The sequence below is a fragment of the Salmo salar genome, chromosome ssa13 (assembly GCF_905237065.1).
Source record: "Salmo salar chromosome ssa13, Ssal_v3.1, whole genome shotgun sequence".
In the NCBI taxonomy this organism is placed as follows: Eukaryota; Metazoa; Chordata; class Actinopteri; order Salmoniformes; family Salmonidae; genus Salmo; species Salmo salar.
Genome location: NC_059454.1, coordinates 102,610,119 through 102,624,561, shown reverse-complemented (window position 1 = coordinate 102,624,561; position 14,443 = coordinate 102,610,119). Strand labels below are relative to the sequence as shown.

The window sequence follows — 14,443 nt, the reverse complement described above, 5'->3', positions numbered from 1 at the left end:
TACCGCAAGCAGCAGACTTGGGCAACATCTCAGCAGGGCCCCAAGTATTAGAGCTGAGCTGATTATAAACTGCAGCACTTCAGGTTACCGTCCGAAATGGCAAACTATTCCCTTAATAGTGCACACTATCCATAAGTCTCTGGTCAAAACTAGTGCACTATATAGGGAATGGGGTGGCATTTGGTTAATTTGTTTATTTACCTTTATCTAACTAGGCAAGTCAGTTAAGAACAAATTCTTATTTACAATGATGGCCTACCCTGGCCAAACCCGGACAACGCTGGGCAAATTGTGCGCCGCCCTATGGGACTCCTAACCACGGCCAGTTGTGATACAGCCTGAAATTGAACCAGGGTCTGTAGTGACACCTCTAGCACTGAGATGCAGTGCCTTTGACCACTGCGCCACTCGGGACCCCAACTATAATTATAATAATAGTCTGCCATTTTTAATTGGGGGGGGGGGGCTATAGACAATTCAAGGAAACAAATCAGCCTAAATGTCTCTCAATAGGCATCACATTCCAATACAAGACTGTCTACCGGTACTATACATCATACTCCAGATTAGATGTGGTAACTTGTATAAGGTCCAGCCAGTTGCTTTGTCACCATTCAACTGAGTTATGTATTAAAGTTATGTTTAACTCCAAGGTAAAAGGTCACTGGGTTCAACTCAAGCACTGACTTGTGTTAAATTCCAATCCAAATGGCACCTAAGGAATAGGCAGCCATTTAGGACATTCCTTACTTTGTCCCTGGTAATAGCATTCAAGATAAATAGCTACTCCTTAAAGCTAAAGTTTACCCACCAGACAGACAGACAGTGGCATTTATAGCCAGGTAAACAAGCCAATGCTATATCCTCATCCCAAAAAGATAAACCTGCTTGGCCAGAACGTGCATGTAGCCTATTGCAGTCTCTGCAGTCCACTGTTGGGTCCATGGAGAAATATTTTTATGGCAAAGTGAAAGTGGTATTTTATATTGTAGGGGAGGCTAGAGTAAAAATGTGTAAACCTAAACAAATATGTACCGTACTAAAGTTTAAAAGGGCAATAATATGAATAAGGCCTTTATTAATTAACCCATTTAATTCCCACTGTGTTCCTTTATTCAAGTCTCTACAGACCTCTTAATAATTCAGTACATTTCAATCAAATAAAATGCAACTTAAACTTGCATTATAATGTTGCATGGTGGCTTCAGATTCAACATTTCTTACCTTGGTCACAAACATCAGACCTACTGTCTGTCTTTGTTGTTAGTTTGCTGGCTTTGGTACTTTTCCACTTGCACAGAAGACGCCCCCACGTAGCTATCTTCACCTCTAGCTACGTATTTCTTGTTTCCCTCTACGTAGCTCAGGGCTCATTTAGCTCGAGTTCAGCACCGATCGGGCTTTATTACTCAGCCGACCATTGCAGTGAGCAGTCAGAAACCCGTCGTGTCTCTACCCGAGGCCGGATGGTAAAATCCAACCTCCAGCGGATCTTAAACAGTCATTGCTTTGCTCGCGAGAAAGAAGGAAAACCACAGTGCTGTACAGCCATGGCGGATTTAAGTAATAGTATTTGTGACATGATTGGCAAGTAAGTGGAGACAGACAGCAAAGTCAAGTGGGGGATGGTAGCTAGCAATTGTTTTCAGTGACGAGGAAGTAGCTACGAATATAAACTGGGATTTAATTTACTATGTCACAAAATACCCACAACTGGTTAGTTTAGTAATCTATGAAAAATATCCTGAATGAATTTGGAAATTAATTAAATTGTTTCAAGTTAGTCATCTTCCTTCGTGTTGTGCGAAACTAGCTTAGCGACTTCACTTATCTAACAGAAGCTAAGCTAACGGTTAGTTACGTTATCAAGATCTTTTAGGAAGATACTATAGTTATCACTTTACACACCTAACAAATACATGGTTAGGGTTTTCTATGTTTCAATGGTTGCCAATGACGCCTCGTTTTATAGCTATATAAGATGAGTTAACGTTAGATTGACGTTGGCATAGTACCTAGGCTAGCTATCTTTCCACCTGAAAACATAACGTTAGTAGCTATAGCATTAACATAGTCAGGTAGCTAGCTAGTTGGCTGGTGTATGAGTTAAAGGGCCCAAATGAAACCCATTTAGAATGGCTCGTAGTTTCACGGGTGAACTTCAAAAACAGAAGAGAAACATTTCCCTTTCCATTGTAATGTGGGAATCTGCAGCCATGATTTTTATTTTTTTTGCGTTTGTCTCTTTAATCACATCACACTTGATTATTTAATAAGGCCTCGGTGACGCAACAATAGTCCTTTCTCCATCTTGACATCACAAAAGCATTTACATTGTAACATTACGCCATTATACTATTCTTCCCTCAAAATGATACAACATTATTGTAATTGGGTATCATAATGTCTCAGTATTGTTGAATTGGAGTTTATCTGACCCGCTTGCTTACAGCTGGATTAGGGTCTGACAGGCTTCCGGTTTAAATTGAAACACCAAGAAGCCCCTGAGAGAGAGAGAGATTTATACATATACACACACACACAAGTATGTGGACACCCCTTCAAATTTGTGGATTCAGCTATTGCAGCCACACCCGTTGCTAACAGGTGTATAAAATCGAGCACACAGCCATGCAATCTCCATAGACAAACACTGGCAGTAGAATGGCCTTACTGAAGACCTGTCACTTTAAACGTAGCACCTTCATAGGATGCCACCTTTCCAACAAGTCAGTTTGTCCAATTTCTGCCCTCCTAGAGCCGCCCTTGTCAATTGTAAGTGATGTTATGGTGGAAACTTCCTGGAGCAACAATGGCTCAGCTGCGAAGTGGTAGGCCACACAAGCTCACAGAACGGAACCGCACAATTGGCCCAGTGTCGTTAGGGTTTGGCTGTGGTAGGCCGTCATTGTAAATAAGAATTTGTTCTTAACTGACTTACCTAGTTAAATAAAGGTTAAATGAGTTTTGTGGAGGAGGAAAAATGATCTGGGGCTGTTTTTTGTGGTTTGGGCCCTTTAATCCCATTGAAGGGAAATCTTAATGTTACAGCATGCCATGACATTCTAAACGATTCGGTGATTCCAATTTTGTGAGAACAGTTTGGGGAAGGTCCTTTTCTCTTTCAGCATGACAATTCCCCCGTGCACAAAACGAGGTCCATAAAGAAATTGTTTGTCGAGATCGATGTGGAAGAACTTGACTGGTCTGCACATAGCCCTGATCTCAATCCCATCAAACACCTTTGGTAAGCCGACTGCGAGCCAGACCTAATCACCCAACATCAGTGCCCAACCTCACTATTGCTCATGTGGCTGAATGGAAGCAAGTCCCCGCAGCAATGTTCCAACATCTAGTGGAAAACCTTCCCAGAAGGGTGGAGGCTGTTATTGCAGCAAAGGGGGGACCAACTCCATATTAATGCAATATTAATCTTCTGTGTAATAGTTGGATTAATGGGACACTTCGGATTACAACAAATTTCTCGTCCCCGGATTGAGGTATGTTTTCTAAGCCGTATCTCGTGCTGGCTCCGCTGTGTCTTCCAAACAGGAATCCTGTCTGACCCTAGTGTAGCTGTAAGTAAGCCGGTCGGATGTACTGGCTACCAACCCCTATGAAACAATTAAATATCTACATGGGATGAATTCATTATTCCATGTAGTAGGCTACTTATATTTTTGACTTCTAGCGATCATTGTCAGGTTTTAGGGTTATATAGTTTTAATCATAGGTAATCGGGTAGAAGCGTAGTTTAGATTGTGCACGTTTTTTCCTCATTGTGGTGCCTTCCTGTCGAGATTCAATTCAACCTCATCAGATGTTCCCTGACGGGGATTCTGCAACCCGCTGTGGCGTTGACCAATGAATTTACGTTTACTGACATATGATGGAGGATGTGTTTGTTGATCTTGTTTTGCCTTGGATTAATACATTCTGTTTTAACAGGAAACCTGGCCCTACTGTGTCATGATATTATGTGCTTAATAATGCCCAGATTCTGATCACAATTATGAAGGAAGAGCTGATGCTATATCACATACAAAAAATATAGTACGGTTTTTCATGGGAGGTTTAAAATCACACAAAAGCTGTGTATTGCATCCACTTTACTGGCCCATCTCACTGCAGTGAGCCTGTGAGCTTTGTAGTACACATCATTGTTTTCAGACACCCACTCCAGCGTCCCTGGCTGCCCCCTTAGCCTGTCCTACTAATCCACTCCTGTCCTGTTAGCTCGTCAGCCTGTTGCACTAAATAAATACACTTGGCAACACAGGTGTAAGATTCACATAACAGTATCTGAGCTTTGGAAGTCCTATTGTATTGAAACGGTTTTAAACCACATCACTAATTCAACCATAGCTAGGTCTAGGTTTATTTACACCAATACATGTGCCACAATGGATCAGCGATTGGATCGTCTAACAAAATCTAACCAGTACCAAAGTTGATAACGTCATCCATGTAGGCCCGGATCTGGCCCAACCTGTCAGTTCTGATTGGTCCCAGAAACTTTATCAGTTTATAACAAGACAAGAGTAAACATGTCGTCCTCCACGAATGATGCAGTGCCCTCCCCCTTGGGCCAATTGCGTGTGACTAACATTTCAGTTATTGTATCCATTATATTAACCAGATACTCAAGTGACCGCTATATAACAATGAAAATAAATATCTTTAAAAAATGAAAGGCATTTAGCCTGGGTACCAGTCTCTTCAGCTAATCCACTCCATGTCATGTGCCAAAGGGAAAAAACGCCACCTGCTGGAGAAGACAGGTTTTGGGCCCAGTTATCCCGCTTGCTTCTCTTCTTCCTCTCTGTTGTGACTCACACATTTCAGTTAATTACTATAGCTCCCACCTTTGGCCAATCAGTGTAATTTTGTAAATGGCAAGACTCGTCATTCACCTAAGTTTAGTGAAAATCGAGCCAGTGCTTTTCTGAGATATGGCGTGTGACTAACGGATGGACTGAGACCGATCCGCAGTCCCATCCCTGATCGCGGGGGACAATAAAGAAAACTCAATTGCGGTGCGCCTTACATAGGATGGTGATAAGGTGAGGGAAACCAGCCCCACCTCCTACGTTGTTGTGTTTAGCCTAGAACAGACAGGAATGGGTTTCTTTAGGCTCCGCTTCCTTTGTGTTTAGAAATACAATGGAAAACCGGTGGCAATGAAATGCCAATGTTAGCGTAAACAAACCTCTGTTTTTCCCTCATCCTTTCTAGCCTGTCCCTGCATTGACGTAGTATCCGTGGTCCTAACCCCTCTCTCTCTCTCTGTCTGTCTCTCTCTCTGTGTGTGTGGCCAGTCTTTCCCTGCACTGTAGTAGTTCCCGTGGTCCGGGGCCTCTGTGGTGCTCCTGATGCCCCTCTCCCACCCCTGAAGATCCCAGGTGGGCGAGGTAATGGTCAACGGGATCACACTTCTTCATCTCGCCCGCTCGACTCCGTGAGTACATCAACCCTCACATACACCACCTGCTTGTTAAATGCAATGCTTACATAGTGCTCCACTGCGTCAAGCACACTCGTCACATACTACAAAGAAATATTGTTGGAAGATTATATTTTCAGTTGCAAACTTATTACATTTTACGTTTACATGTTAGTCATTTAGCAGACGCTCTTATCCAGGAGCAACTAGGGGTTAAGTGCCCTGCCCTTCCCCCCACCTAGTCGGCTCAGGGATTCCAACCAGCGCCCTTTCGGTTACTGGCCCAATGCTCTTACCCACATTCAGAGTACATGTAGTCTCATACATGTACTCTGAATCACATACACAGGGCGTATGGCTAGTATGTGATGGTGTTACTATATTCTGTGGTGAATAGGCTACTAGGTTCCTGGGGGAGGGGAAGTAAACAGCTGGTAATTTCACTTCTCTGTGTTTTTGTTAATGCCTCTATTCTCCAGGTTTCATTGTTACATATCCTGTTATCTAGTACTTAGCTTTCATTATGGGGTCTCACATAAGTTTACACTACTGCACTCTGACTGCAATCTTTTTTTGGAAGGGTTTATAGTGCACTACTTTTGACCAGAGCCTTATAGGGAATAGGGTGCCATTTTGGAACACAAACAAAACAGGCAACAATTACACGCAGGTCGTTGTCATTCACTCAGCGTTCAAAACAAACTGACATTTCAGGAAGGAATGAGAGAGAAACTCTAGTTTTCATGGTGATGCCATGGCCACATCCTGTCATGTGATGGCTCTGTTAGCTATCTGTATGAAGTAATAGGAGAGTCTGTACAACACAAGGCTGACTTTGTTGACAGACATGCAGGCTCACTCTCTCTGCTACTACCATGTCCTATTGCAGTGTGCAGGTTGACTGACAGAGAGTACAAATGACAGTGGCGTACTGGTACTGTATAGGAAAGGTCCTGTCACCCTCTACTGACTAGGATTCATTAGTAATTATTTGGTAGACTGCAAACTCTACCAAGCCCTTCTTGAAAGGCTATTACATGAGCTGAGGGCATAAAAACGGACATGTTTTCCCCCCAGGTCAGTGGAGACCCGTGGGACCTCCAATTAATATGTAAGATCCAGCAGCTTTTCAGAACCGCTCTCTGGACTAGCTGGTTCTGGGGGTCCCGTGGTTCTCCACTGACCTGGGGACAAATTATTTACATTTTTATGCCCCCAGCTCAAGGAATAGCCTTCGGGCCTCCTTGAAATTAGACTCACTGGTCTCATTTGGACAGTTTAGATTGAGTTTAAGGGAGGTGATATGTTTGTTTTGATTGGTCTTGTGTCTATTATTTATTGTATGTTCACAGGGCTCCCTGGCCTCAATGGTGACTCACCCAGTCTAAAAAAATAATACAATTAAAACATTTGCATATAGTGCGGTACTGCCTGAACTTGTCCAATAACAACACAGCTATTCCCTTTGTATTGAAACGGTGTGCTCTAGTGAACACAACCATGAAGTTGTTTTTAATCATTAACGTTCCTTCTGTTTCCTTCCATATTGGTTTTCCAGGACTTGACGGTGACAGCGGAGCCGGCGGGGAACGGTCGCCCCGGGATACTCCACTTCCAGAGCCGCCTCACCGTTTCCAGGGTGATCAACTGGGACGCGGTGCTGAGTGGGAATGCTCTGTATGTGGAGATACCCATAGACCCCCTCCCCGAGGGCAGCAAGGAGAGGTGAGGACAGGGAGAGTGCTCTGTATGTGGAGATACCCATAGACCCCCTCCCCGAGGGCAGCAAGGAGAGGTGAGGACAGGGAGAGTGCTCTGTGTGGAAACCCGAGGGCAGCAAGGAGAGGTGAGGACAGGGAGAGTGCTCTGTATGTGGAGATACCCATAGACCCCCTCCCCGAGGGCAGCAAGGAGAGGTGAGGACAGGGAGAGTGCTCTGTATGTGGAGATACCCATAGACCCCCTCCCCGAGGGCAGCAAGGAGAGGTGAGGACAGGGAGAGTGCTCTGTATGTGGAGATACCCATAGACCCCCTCCCCGAGGGCAGCAAGGAGAGGTGAGGACAGGGAGAGTGCTCTGTATGTGGAGATGCCTATCAGGGTATTTAAAAAATAAATAATGTATACCCCTTTTTTCTCCCCAATTTCATGGTATCCAATCGGTAGTTAGTCTCATCGCTGAAACTCCCCTACGGACTCGGGAGAGGCGAAGGTCGAGAGCTGTGTGTCCTCCGAAACACGACCCAGCCAAGCCACACTGCTTCTTGACACAATGCCCGCTTAACCCAGAAGCCAGCCGCACCAATGTGTTGGAGGAAACACCGTACACCTGGCGATAGTGTCAGCGTGCACTGCACCCGGCCCGCCACAGGAGTCGCTAGTGCGCGGCTGGCAGCGACAGAGCCTGGACTCTAACCCAGAATCTGTAGTGGCACAGCGATGCAGTGCCTTAGACCACTGCACCACTACAGAGCCTGGACTCTAACCCAGAATCTGTAGTGGCACAGCGATGCAGTGCCTTAGACCACTGCACCACTACAGAGCCTGGACTCTAACCCAGAATCTGTAGTGGCACAGCGATGCAGTGCCTTAGACCACTGCACCACTACAGAGCCTGGACTCTAACCCAGAATCTGTAGTGGCACAGCGATGAGTGCTTAACCACTGCACCACAAACAGATCTGGACTCTAACCCAGAATCTGTAGTGGCACAGCGATGCAGTGCCTTAGACCACTGCACCACTACAGAGCCTGGACTCTAACCCAGAATCTGTAGTGGCACAGCGATGCAGTGCCTTAGACCACTGCACCACTCAGGAGGCCCCTCTATCAGGCTTTCCTTTAGGAAAATGTGACGCGGACATTTGACCGGCAACATTTTTAATTTACTGGACATTTGAGAAATTTACGGGGGCCATATGCGTTGGGTCGTAACCTGGTTAAGGCGTCCACCCACGGTGCTCAGAATGACAAATCACATTTACATTATGGTAATTGATATTCACAGAACATACAAGTCGAGGATGCAACAATACGCGGTACTTCTTACCGAATTCTGATGTGCACTTTGAAGATGTTCAAAGAACTGTCCACATTTAGTTTTCCTCAGACAACAAGGTGAGTAACGAACAGCTAAATCACTAGCCTGTCAATCTACTCTCCCCCATAGTTAAAAAGTTGACCTATTCTATTGGTCAGCTTATCAAGAAGAAATAGCCTATTCCAAACAGACTCTGGGACAGTGGTGGGAAGATGGATCCCGCATTCATACAACCAGTTGGCCTAAGCTACATAAATATTTATAATAATCATTAAAAAACAATGAGTCTGATGCAACAGATCAAAACGTTTAGCTTAAAATGTTGATAAACTACTATTTCTTCACGTAAGCGCACAAGGCAGTAGGCTACGCACAAATGTTCATTCCATAATGCAATTAGCAGGAAAACACTGCTGTCAAAAGGGCACTGCACATGCGAGCTGTTTCATGTGACAGAGATGAAAATATCAGTTAGAAATTTAAGAGAGGAAATCTAATAGGCTACTTTGAAGCAAGATAAGACATGCCTCATAATATGTATTAAAACATTCAGGTTTCAAACAATGACGTTTCTGTTTTCAAAATGCATACTGCCTTCAGCTCATTGCAACGTGGTGTGATGTTGCAGTTTGAGATGCTGTGCTGGTTGACAGATTTCCCTCGCCAATTTAATTCCACTAAATTATGCAAATTAACCTATAGACCAATAAGCATGACCAGTCAAATGTATTTCCATCAATCAACACTTCACAAGGTTGGTGTCAAATACAGTCCCGTGTGGCTCAGTTGGTAGAGCATGGTGTTTGCAACGCCAGGGTTGTGGGTTCAATTCTCACGGGGGACCAGTACGAAGAAAAAAAAATGTATGAAATGTATGCATTCCCTACTGTAAGTCGCTCTGGATAAGAGCGTCTGCTAAATGACTAAAATGTAAATTTATTTATCCGGCTATTACCGGCTAACCAAAAAGATGATACCTTTGGAACCCGCTCCCAAGGAGAGGAGAGGACCGTGTGTGGCTGAGGGAGAGGCCAGGATGGGGTGGTGTAGATCTTTATAATTGGTGTTTAGTCTGTCATCCAAGTTAACCTCTCTCTCTCTCGACAGTTTTGCGGCTCTTTTGGAGTATGCAGAAGAAAACCTTAAAGTTGTCCGCGTGTTCGTCTGCTTTTACAAGAACAGAGATGATCGTGGTAAGTATAACAGTCCTATTTTAAAACGTATTCCTACACCAAACCCACAATTTCAATAGAGAAGCACATCCCAACTGTCAATTTTTGTCCAATCACCGTTTGGGAGATCGTTTGCTCACTAGGAGCTAAAAGGAATAAGTCAAGTGAGTCCAACTATATTAACAAAGGTCATATTGTTAGTTTTTTTGTCATTTCTAATGCGTTTCTCTCCACAGCTAAACTTGTGCGCACATTCAGCTTTCTGGGCTTTGAGATAGTGAAACCGGGCCATGCCGTTGTCCCGCCTCGACCTGACGTTTTCTTCATGGCCTACAACTTCGACAGGGACTCTTCCTCCGATGAGGATTAGCTCTGACCCCTGTGGGGTGTTCCAGGAAGCAGAATCATCATATTAGCCAGTTAACTTTGATAAGCAGTCAAATGTCTTGATTTTTAGAAAGCTTAACTTCAATATGGGTTTGTTGGTTGTCAAGTCAGTCATACAAAGTCTATATTTCTAGGAATGATTCAATTCAGAATGTTTAGTTATGACAGTTGGATGTCTAATTAACACATTGATCCTGCTTTCTGGAAGAGCCCTGTGAGCCCTGCCTAGCCTGCATCCCAAATAATGAAACCTGTGCCGTTTTCACTATTGTCTCACTAACAGTTTCAATGAAGAGATGGTTCAGTCAGACTGAAGTCTGAAAGCCAGACTGTGATGACCACAATTGTGAAGTGAAACCGTTGTGAAAGGGAGCAATTTCAGTTTGGATCCAGGCTAACCCCTGCCCCCAACCCTACCCAACGTCCTACCCTCTCTTGTACCCCAGCCAATCGACCACCTGACCCAAGTGCTTACAGCCTTCCATGCTTTGTGTCAAAGGAAGCGGATGATTAGTTTAGATGTGTATCCCCTAGTTTCACAGCTCGGCTGATATTTATCTCTCTCCTGTCTCTTTTATCCCTTTGTTAAATTCTTCAGTTCGGTTTCATTGGTATTTTGTTCCAACACTTTAGAGGGAACAATGTTTTTTAAGGACTTTGAGCATATTGCAATTCTGTTGTCATCAATCAATTGTCTATTGCTATTTTTTGTTCTTTATTCTTGTTGCTAAAAAGATGGAGGACTCGTCGTTATTTCTTAAATGTACAAAAACAGGTTGTCAGGATTACACTTGGGTACTCCAACTTTTCATTTCATTGTCTAAGATATACCTTATAGTCATTGAAATAAATAATTGGCTATATTTCCGTATAAGATTTTTATTTCATTGTCTAAGATTAAAACAGTCAGCCTCACCTTTTAATCTGACAATTGTTTAGGTATAAAGGCACTCAATCTTCTGAAAGTGTTGTAATGATGTGTGTCAACATTACCTTTGAGCAAAAACTGCCCCGGTATTGGTACTTCATGGCTGGATAATAAATAGCTCTTTAGACTAGAAGTGCGTGCTGGAGAGCACAGGTGAATGCTGTTTTGTGTGACTGGTTTGGGTGCATTTGTGATAAATATGATGGGTGAATTGGTACAAAGATAAAAAGAGGGGAGGGGGGGAAATCCAAAGTGCTTTTGCTTTTCTGTCTCTATACCTGAACATTATTGTAGAGCATTGTTTGGATGCATGTGTTGTGATGTCTGATGGGATATTTGGACTAGCATTCCTTTTTAACTTTTTTTTAATTCAAAATAGTTTATAAGTTTGGTGTGCATCTTGCATAGTGGTACCTATTGTGCTTCTGTGACAATAAAATTAAGAAAAATGGAAGTCTCATCATGACACCGTATGTGGCCTGTTTACATGGCGCACTGTTGGAGACGCCTGTGGTGGCCAATCTGTCGCCATCTCATTTTAGACAATTACCATCAAGGTAGTACACTAGTTAGTGACGTGTCAGTATTTCTGCAAAGTAAGGATACAGTAGGAATAGATGACCGAGTTGTTACTGTATAAACTGTTTTCAGCTCAGATACTGTACACGTAAATATTCTCAGGACTAGCAATGCTATTATGCCTGATCTGTAAGTGATTGAATTCAGGGGTGCGTTATGGATTCTATGGCTGTCTGCACTCCTATTCTCTACCCTTTGCACTCGTACACTCCTCTTCGTGGATTTAAAAGCAATGGACTGGTGTGAGGAATATGGTGGAAACACCCACCAGCCATGCTTACACCAATCCAATACTTTTAAATGCATGGGGGGGGGGAGTAGAAAATAGGAACGCATTCCTAGTTATGTTATAATACGCCGGTATTTACAGTATTGGGGGATTGACAAGTGTAATAGGATGTTAGTCCACCAGGAGGCAGCGCTCCATCTTTCATGATGCCAACCACCAGCATATTCCCTGTTCTGTTATAACCTGCACCATTTTGTATGTATGGCATTGGTTTCACCTGCAGAATCCTGGGGTGAACTAAATCCTCTCTACACTAAACTGCCTGCATTTTCCCCTAAGAGACTATTTATGTTTGATCCCGAAAATGTGGATAGAAGCGCCGTATGGGTGGTGTTACGCAATTGCGGAGCCTCGAGAGGCCAAATTGAGCTCTGTACCGCATCGCCAGACGGCTCTCAAATGTTTTAACAATGCGGAAGGGCTCTGTATAACGGCGCGTTGACATTCTTTGACCGTAGGTGAGGGCACGAGGTCCTGTATAAACAAAGACTCCCTTGACAACAGCTCTGCTCGGCGAGACGCAAGTGTGAATGCCCTGACTTCTGCAGAGGCCATATCACTGTAAATGCTGCACCGTCAATGCAGACGGCAGATTGACCATGTAGCGCCATTAGACTTAATCTCTATGGGGTTCTCTACCTGGTTTTATAATAGAAAAGTTGCAGTGGCATAGCCCACATCTCACGTTCCAGAATGCAAGATCAGCATAGCAATATTTACACTGTTCCACAAGAAACAAAGCCATGGCACAGCACCCAGCTCTAATCATCAGCTCAGTGGGTTCAGGACCCAGCTCTAATCATCAGCTCAGTAGGTACAGGTCCCAGCTCTAATCATCAGCTCAGTGGGTTCAGGACCCAGCTCTAATCATCAGCTCAGTGGGTTCAGGACCCAGCTCTAATCATCAGCTCAGTGGGTTCAGGACCCAGCTCTAATCATCAGCTCAGTGGGTTCAGGACCCAGCTCTAATTATCAGCTCAGTGGGTTCAGGACCCAGCTCTAATCATCAGCTCAGTGGGTTCAGGACCCAGCTCTAATCATCAGCTCAGTGGGTTCAGCACCCAGCTCTAATCATCAGCTCAGTAGGTACAGGTCCCAGCTCTAATCATCAGCTCAGTGGGTTCAGGACCCAGCTCTAATCATCAGCTCAGTAGGTACAGGACCCAGCTCTAATCATCAGCTCAGTGGGTTCAGGACCCAGCTCTAATCATCAGCTCAGTGGGTTCAGGACCCAGCTCTAATCATCAGCTCAGTGGGTTCAGGACCCAGCTCTAATCATCAGCTCAGTGGGTTCAGGACCCAGCTCTAATCATCAGCTCAGTGGGTTCAGGACCCAGCTCTAATTATCAGCTCAGTGGGTTCAGGACCCAGCTCTAATCATCAGCTCAGTGGGTTCAGGACCCAGCTCTAATCATCAGCTCAGTGGGTTCAGGACCCAGCTCTAATCATCAGCTCAGTGGGTTCAGGACCCAGCTCTAATCATCAGCTCAGTAGGTACAGGTCCCAGCTCTACTAATCAGCTCAGTAGGTACAGGACCCGGCTCTACTAATCAGCTCAGTAGGTACAGGACCCGGCTCTACTAATCAGCTCAGTAGGTACAGGACCCGGCTCTACTAGTCATCTCAGTAGGTACAGGACCCAGCTCTACTAATCAGCTCAGTAGGTACAGGTCCCAGCTCTACTAATCAGCTCAGTAGGTACAGGACCCAGCTCTACTAATCAGCTCAGTAGGTACAGGTCCCAGCTCTACTAATCAGCTCAGTAGGTACAGGTCCCAGCTCTACTAGTCATCTCAGTAGGTACAGGTCCCAGCTCTACTAATCAGCTCAGTAGGTTCAGGACCCGGCTCTACTAATCAGCTCAGTGGGAGCAGGACCCGGCTCTACTAATCAGCTCAGTAGGTTCAGCTCTACTAATCAGCTCAGTAGGTTCAGGACCCGGCTCTACTAATCAGCTCAGTAGGTAAAGGACCCGGCTCTACTAATCAGCTCAGTAGGTAAAGGACCCAGCTCTACTAATCAGCTCAGTAGGTAAAGGACCCAGCTCTACTAATCAGCTCAGTAGGTTCAGGACCCGGCTCTACTAATCAGCTCAGTAGGTACAGGACCCGGCTCTACTAATCAGCTCAGTAGGTAAAGGACCCAGCTCTACTAATCAGTTCAGTAGGTAAAGGACCCAGCTCTACTAATCAGCTCAGTAGGTAAAGGACCCAGCTCTACTAATCAGCTCAGTAGGTAAAGGACCCGGCTCTACTAATCAGCTCAGTAGGTAAAGGACCCAGCTCTACTAATCAGCTCAGTAGGTAAAGGACCCGGCTCTACTAATCAGCTCAGTAGGTAAAGGACCCGGCTCTACTAATCAGCTCAGTAGGTACAGGACCCGGCTCTACTAATCAGCTCAGTAGGTAAAGGACCCGGCTCTACTAATCAGCTCAGTAGGTAAAGGACCCGGCTCTACTAATCAGATCAGTAGGTACAGGTCCCAGCTCTACTAATCAGCTCAGTAGGTACAGGACCCAGCTCTACTAATCAGCTCAGTAGGTAAAGGACCCGGCTCTACTAATCAGCTCAGTAGGTAAAGGACCCGGCTCTATTAATCAGCTCAG

General features: G+C 44.7%; 1 pseudogene across 1 annotated transcript; it reads left to right on the top strand.

Moving 5' to 3' along the window:
• The first annotated feature begins 1,348 nt into the window (after positions 1 to 1,348).
• On the top strand, positions 1,349 to 11,429 carry LOC106568435 (ornithine decarboxylase antizyme 2; annotated as a pseudogene). Its single transcript, XR_001320288.2, has 5 exons — positions 1,349 to 1,591; positions 5,319 to 5,458; positions 7,002 to 7,168; positions 9,590 to 9,675; positions 9,891 to 11,429. The product of XR_001320288.2 is annotated as an ornithine decarboxylase antizyme 2 (transcript).
• Positions 11,430 to 14,443: the final 3,014 nt, after the last annotated feature.